We start from the raw sequence: 7,631 nt of genomic DNA, 5'->3' as shown, positions 1-7,631 counted from the left end.
GAGGGAGGGAGGGAGGGGAGGGAGGAAAAAAGGAGAATGTAATTGAAAAGATATTAACTTCCAAGCTGGCAGGGACTGTTAAAAATATTTAAAGACAAACAAACAAGAAAACACTGTGTTTTACTCTGCCTTAACCAAACATGGAGAATCATGACGCCTGTTGGCATTTCCTGAACAATTTAAGGTAGTGATTCAGGAAAATCATTATCTACAAGGGGAAGTTTTTATTACTGAGGAATTTGAATTGTTTTGAGAAGAGATGCTTTATAGAATTTTTATTAGCTGTGTTTTAAAATATATACTTAATGTTACTTTTAACCACCTCCAGCTCCCAATCTGATGTTTCCTCTCAACCCCTCATCTTGACAGCGATGGTTTTGCTGACAATAACAGTTTCAGATGAAGGAACTGGCGAGAGGTTTTTCAGTTTCTAAGATGGGACATCATTGATTTCTCTGTCCCCATCTTCAAAATTGTTGCTGTTCCATTTCCTCGACTACCAGACAATTTAATTTTGTTTCTGTACCAATACTGATGGGGTGTGGAGGAGATGAGACCTTTCTTGGTTTTTGTTGTTGTTGTTTTAGCTTACTTTCCTCCCCTGAAAACCAACAGGCTTGGCAAAGATAGATAATCTCCAAGGCCCTTTTGCCGTCTAAATTGTGAGGGCTTTTTTTTTTTTCTTTTTTTCTTTTTAGGCAGAGTTTCACTCTTGTTACCAAGCTGGAGCTCAATGGTGCGATCCCGGCTCACTGCAATCTCTGCCTCCCAGGTTCAAGCGAGTCTCCTGCCTCAGCCTCCAGAGTAGCTGGGATTACAGGTGCACACCACCACACCTGTCTAATTTCGTATTTTTAGTAGAGATGGGGTTTCACCATGTTGGCCAGGCTGGTCTTGAACTCCTAACCTCCAGTAGTCCACCCACCTCAGCCTCCCAAAGTGCTGGGATTACAGGCGTGAGCCACCACACCCTGCCTAGGGCTTCTTTAAAGTCGGCCAACAGCACTAGCTGCTGGATCAAAATGAGAAAATTTGGGTTTTGACTTTCTCTTCTGTACAATCCAGGCAATAATACAGCCCTGTCTGTCACAGAAAGATGCTGGGAGAGGCCAACATGCAACAAAGTAATCACAATTAATTTTTATGTATTGAAACAGTAATGTGCTTCCTAAAATAGCATAAGGCACATTGTACTGTCCAAGACTAGCCAGATAGAGGTCTACAAACAGCTGGTCTTAACATTTCCATAACGTGATATTCTGCAAATTTGATGAAAGCTATGTACTTTCTCTTTCCCTAAAATGGACATACGTGCAAAATTTTAACAAAGGATCACATTTTCTTAGATAATAAACCAATGTATTTTCATTCCCAGTGTTAAAATAAAACTCCAGACAAATTAAATTTAAGAAAGTTTAATTGAGCAAAAAAAAAAAAAAGAAAGAAAATGATTTGTGAATCAGGCAGCCCCCAGAATCACAGCAGAGTCAGAGAGACTCCAGGGATGCCTCATGGTCACAAGAAATTTATAGACTAAAAAAGAAAAGTGACATACAGAAATCGGAAGTGAGGTTCAGAAACAGCTGAATTGGTTACATCCAGCTCGGCATTTGCCTTATTTGAACAGAGTTTGGACACTCAGCAGCTCATGACTGGTTGAAGTATGGCCACTGGAATTGGCCGAGACTCAGCTGTTGTTACAGGTGTAACAGATGTTCCTGTTAGGTTTTCAATCTTGTCTACCTATTAAGTTAGGTTATGGTTCAACCACAAAGACTCAAATATAGAAGCACAGAGTCCTTAGGTTATGGTTCAACCACAAAGACTCAAATATAGAAGCACAGAGTCCTTTTCAGGCCATATTTAGTTCACTTTAACATCAGTTATCCCTAATTCTCAGCTGGGCCAAGTCTCTCCCTCACCTATTCAACGAGAGGACTCACTGCTTCCAAGAGGGGGTGTATGTAGCCCAGGATAAAGCATTCTTATTTAGTTCTGTGTTTCAAACAATACTTTTCTGAGCCGATAGGAAACTCACTGTTGTAGGCTTTTGTTGGCAGAGCAAAGAGTTTCTGAATTCCAGTTGCCTCTCTTTACAACAGCAAGAGCCCTGCTGGGTGGTCTGAATATAGACATTCACTGTGGCTGCTGGTGTTGGGAGGTTTTGATATCAAAGAGGTCCTGTTCTCCCCAGAGAAATGACAGCTCCCTTTCACCTTTCAACTAGGGAATTGTGGAGGAGAGATTTGGAGAAGGCGGGAAAGAAGAAAGGCGGAAAGATAGAAGTGGAAGCTGAAACAGAGAGAGGGTTTTGGAATTTAGTGGGAAAATAGTTTCCTTGCAGAATGTCCTATGCAGATGTGTGGCAGCCAGAGGACTGTGGAAATAGAGGCCCGGCCCCGGGGGGCAAGTGAGGCTTTCAGTTCCTCAAGGCCTGTGCAGGGCCTGGAAGTTTCTGCCAACACCACTGTAAGGACCTGGAATCAGCGGAGGGAACAATGACATAGAAAAAACCTGGGGACAGGACAAGGTGGCCATCCACTATGGGTGCCCCTCGTTAACAAAGGTTGATGCCAGCACAACTCACAGTTGCTCTCTGAGACCATCCACAGGGCACAGGATGATGGACATCTTAAGAGAGGCCAGCAGTGACCCGAGGATAACAGACATGCCAGAGACACTGCCTCCTGCTGTCAAGAGACTATATATGGTTATGTTTGAAAAGTTGAGAGAGAAGTTTGAACTTTGAATTAACTAACCAAATTTGCTTTATTTTTTATTTTTATTTTTTTTTGAGACAGAGTCTTCGCCCTGTCACCCAGGCTGGAGTGCAGTGGCATGATCTCGGCTTACTGCAAGCTCCACCTCCCGGGTTCACGCCATTCTCCTGCTTCAGTCTCCCGAGTAACTGGGACTATAGGCGCCCGCCACCATGCCCGGCTAATTTTTTTTGTATTTTTAGTAGAGACGGGGTTTCACCGTGTTAGCCAGGATGGTCTCAATCTCCTGACCTCGTGATCCACCTGCCTCAGCCTCCCAAAGTGCTGGGATTACAAGGCGTGAGCCAGTGCGCCCGGCCCCAGATTTGCTTTTTTTAAAATTTATTTTATGTTTAAACATTTTAAATTCTTTTTTAGAGACAGGGTTTCCCTGTGTTGCCCAAGCTGGAGTGCAGTGGTGCAATCATAGCTCACTGCAGCCTCAAACTCCTGAGCTCAAGTGATCCTCCAGCCTTGGCCTCCCAAAGCACTGGGATTACAGGCATGAGCCACTGTACTCGGCCTCTAGAGATGGCTCTTAATACAACTTCCAGCTACCTAAACTTTAGAAGTTTTCGGATTGACAAGTGAGACTGGGGACCATGAAACCCGATGTCGCTTAGATGTCTTTTAAGTGAGCTGGTGGGTGGTGGTCCTAGGACACAGAAAGTCTTTGGCCCTACTGCCTGCATTTCAGAATAGCAACCTCTGAGGGTGTTGAGAAACCTTTATAGTCATTGATGTGGGAATGGCCTCAACACTGGACTACCCTCCTTTTACCGGGAATGCCATGAATAACACAGAAGATAGGGTTTTTTTGTTGTTTGTTTTGTTTTTGTTTTTGTTTTTTTGAGATTGCAACTGAGTCATCCAGGCTAGAGTGCAATGGCACCACCTCGGCTCACTGCAACCTCCGCCTTTTGGGTTCAAGCAATTCTCCTGCCTCAGCCTCCCGAGTAGCTGGGATTACAGGTGCCCACCACCACACCCAGCTAATTTTTGTATTTTTAGTAGAGATGGGATTTCACTATGTTGGTCAGGCTGATCTCAAACTCCTGACCTCAGGTGATCCACCCGCCTCAGCCTCCCTAAGTGCTGGGATTACAGGCATGAACCACCGCGCCTGGCCAGAAGAAAACTTTAAAAAGAAAAAGGAAAAAAAATCAGTGAGAACCCAGGCAATGAAACCTTCTCCCAGGGCAGCTGTGTTCCTGACTTTGTAAACTTCTAACTTCTGTACCATGGGCCTGAGCTGGGGCAGTAGGGGAGTGGAGGGAGGCAGGGGTAGCCTGGGAGAGCAGGGGGTGTAGGCAGAATGTCTATCTTATGGATAGGAGAAGGGGAGCTCTGTTGCTTCTGAAGCATCCTGGGGGTGTGGGAGTGGACCTCAAGCTCTAGGGTGGGTCCTCAGAAAAGCTATGTCGAAGAAAATTTGCATCAGTCAGAGTTATGCCAGTAAGGAAGATGTTATTCAAGATGATAGCGGAAGCTAACCCCGACTCTGCTGACACCGTGGGCTGGAGGGTTTCTAAGCATAAGCACTGGGGTGCCCTAGTGCAAAAGTCGTGGAGGATGTTGGGGGTAAGGTTGCTCGGTGGGATGTGCCAAGTACATTGAGTTGTTCCTGAGTTTGCAAATGTTTTTTTCTGTGATTGGGTCATCTGTGGTTGCTGGGCTCAAGCGATCCTCCTGCCTCATCGCCTCAGCCACCTGAATAGCTGGGACTACAGGTACGCACCCCCCATGCCTGGCAGTATTTTTTCAAGTTAATGGTAGAAGAGAAGGGAGGTCGGGGTGAGAGTCAAGAAGCCCGTCTAAAGTCCAGTCAAGCTGAGTCTAGGTCAACCGTGTCCTTGCCCCTGAATTCCACAACTTCGGTTTCCTCTTAGAGGATCCTCTCAATTGTGACACTTTGCCTTTTGCCCACTAGATGGCACTGCTGCAGTGCTCGCTTCAGAAACCTAGGTGATGGGAAACTGTCATAGACCCAGGCAGGACTTTGTTGGCAAGAAGATTTTAATGCACAAATCTCTTCTACTCGGTGGCTTGTCTCTGGATTCCTCTCTGTGGTGTCCATGGGGCCTTGAATGCCATATTTAAACTTAGAGTTTTGCTGAAGCACACAGCCCTGTCGTAAGAGCAATTGTATGCAGATTAGGGTTTCCCTGCTCACGCTTGCCTTTGGGATGTGGGCCACCAGGATTGGCCTTTGCTTGAGTGTCTTGATGGGCAGAGTTAACTAGCTCCTGGATGGCTCATGACCTCAGCGCTCTTGTTATAACCACAAGAGTTGATCCTTGCTCTGCAACCCAAAGACTTGATCTGTTGTATCTGAAGGATATGACCATAGAGGTGGGCATTTATTTTATTTTATTTATTTACTTACTGAGACAGAATCTCACTCTGTTGCCCAGGTTACAGTGCGTTGGTACAATCCTAGCTCACTGCAGCCTCGAACTCCTCCCGCCTCAGCCTCCGGAGTAGCTGGGACTACAAGTGTATGCCACTATGCCCAGCTAACTTTTTTATTTTTGTAGAGATGGAATCTTGCTATGTTGCCCAAGCTGGTCTTGAATGCCTGGCCTCAAGTGATCCTCCCACCTCTGCCTCCCAAAGTGTCGGGATTACAGGCAGGAGGCACTGTGCCCGGCCCAGGCAGGTATCTTTGACCCAGTATATGGCAAAATTTGAAGCTTAGAATCAAGAAAGCTGAAAGCAAAGACAAAATGGGGGGGGTTCTGTTATCAGGACAGAGTCTAGAAAGCCCTCTGCAGAGGTTTCCCCAGGGCATGGCTGAATCACTCTGGAGCACATCAGAGGTGACAAACAGGCTCTCATAACCTCTTCTGACCTGAGCCCCCTCCAGGGACCCAGGTATGAAAGCTGGCTGTGATAACCCAGGAAATTAGCCTGGGATATTGTCAGGTTACCTGGGCTGGTTAAGAGGTCTAGGGTGGACAGATGGAATGAGATGGAGTCCCTTGCATGGTATCCAGCACGCAAGACATTTTGGTTGCTAGTCTTTAAAAATGCATTACTGTTACTATTCTTAGTGACCAGGGGATCCATACTTTGAACTGCTACCTGCCTTTAATACTTTTGGGGGTTTCACCTCTGAGGATGGGGTCTGTCATCTTGCTGTGCCCTAGCAAGGTAAGATCTGAGCAAGAACGCTTCCTTGGTGGCTTCTTTTTTTATTTTTAAAATTTTATTTATTTTTTAAAAACAAAGGCCGGGCACGGTGGCTCACACCTATAATCCCAGCACTTTGGGAGGCCAAGGCGGGCGGATCCCAAGGTCAGGACTTCGAGACCAGCCTGACCAACGTGGTGAAACCCCATCTCTACTAAAAATTCAAAAGTTAGCCAGGCATGATGGCGCACACTTGTAATCCCAGCTACTCAGGAGGCTGAGGTAGGAGAATCGCTTGAACCCAGGAGGCGGAGGCTGCAGTGAGCCAAGGTCACACTACTGCACTCCAGCCTGGGCAACAGAGCAAGACTCCATCACAAAAAATAAAAATAAAAATAGAGATGAGGTCTCACTGTGTTGCCCAGGCTGGTCTCGAACTCCTGGCCTCATGTGATCCTCCCACCTTGGTCTCCCAAAGCTCTGGGATTATAGGCATGAGCCGTGGTGCCCAGCCCTCTGCAGCTTCTTAACAAGTTCATGGACTCATCAGGGCCTCATGTGTAGGATTCAGGGAATCTGTAAGCTTGGATGGGAAAATGATTCCCTTTGTTTCCTTTACCTCTAAATGAAAGATAACATTTCCTTTAATTATGAATGTAAACAACAAACCACTGTAGACAAAAAAGAACCTGACCTTTTGTCACCAACAGAAATCACAGATTTTTTTTGTCAAATTGTAGGTGCTGCAGAAATCTTGTAATAACATTGATGCTCATATAACTTTGAAATTATAGCGATTAGACCCATCACTTATAGTCTATTTAATGCATTAATCAAAAGTACGTATAGTCCTAATAAAGTATACATTATTTATTTATTTATTTATTTTCTTTCTTTCTTTTTTTGAAAAGATACAAGTTCTCACTTTGTCTCACAGGCTGGAGTGCAGTGGCGCCATCATAGCTCACAGCAGCCTCGAACTCCTGGGCTCAAGCGATCCTCCTGCCTCTTGGGTAGTATCTTTATAGCAGTGTGAGAGCGGACTAATAAAATTTCACAGTGTTAAACTCTAGATTTTTTTTTATAGTGATGCATTTTTTCACTTTAGCCTCCCAAGTAGCTGGGACTACAGGTGGGCCAACATGTCCAGATAATTCTTCTTTTTTTTTTTAGAGATGGGGTCTCACTATTTTGCCCAGGCTGATCTGGAACTCCTGGTTTCAAGCTATCCTCCTGCCTCTGGAAGGCCCCCAAATGCCTGGAGGTACAAGGCCAACCCAGGGCTGGTACCATGCGTCGCAGCACAGGCCAGGGCATAGAAGGGAACGTGTTCGCCAGCTCTGGTCTCCTCTGACCACCCCTCATCCCCAGCCGCATCGCTGCTCCGCCCGGGAAGAAATCACTGAAGCCTCACAACCCTCCTGCTCGCCTTCATTTCAGCGGAAAGGAAGCAGCGGAATCAAGGCCAGGCGCAAGCAGGGGGCGCCAGAGCATCGGTCTTCAGAGCCCGGCTTCCCCAGCTGAGCTCCCGCGCGGGACGTTCAAGGAGCCCGCGGCCGCTCCCCGCAGACGCCTGCTCAGGGCGCCTCGCTCCTCAGGTGGGCCTGGGGGTGCTCCAAACACACGGCTTACCCCGGCCAGACCTGGCCTCGGGCAGCCCAGGCCGCTGCACAGCTTGCTGTCGCTGTATACCTTAAAATTTGCATTCCCTTCAACAGGTGGTAGGACATTAGGGGGAAG

At 46.5% G+C, this 7,631-nt stretch overlaps 1 long non-coding RNA gene across 1 annotated transcript in view; it reads left to right on the top strand.

Moving 5' to 3' along the window:
- The first annotated feature begins 673 nt into the window (after nucleotides 1–673).
- The window catches only part of LOC134731332 (uncharacterized), a 132,821-nt gene continuing 125,863 nt past the window's right edge, over nucleotides 674–7,631 (top strand). Inside the window, exon 1 of the long non-coding RNA XR_010113516.1 lies at nucleotides 674–703. This is a non-coding gene — a long non-coding RNA (uncharacterized lncRNA). The remainder of the gene's footprint in view (nucleotides 704–7,631) is intronic.

This window comes from Symphalangus syndactylus, chromosome 9, assembly GCF_028878055.3.
Source record: "Symphalangus syndactylus isolate Jambi chromosome 9, NHGRI_mSymSyn1-v2.1_pri, whole genome shotgun sequence".
Taxonomy (NCBI): Eukaryota; Metazoa; Chordata; class Mammalia; order Primates; family Hylobatidae; genus Symphalangus; species Symphalangus syndactylus.
This window is presented reverse-complemented; position numbering and strand designations above follow the sequence as displayed.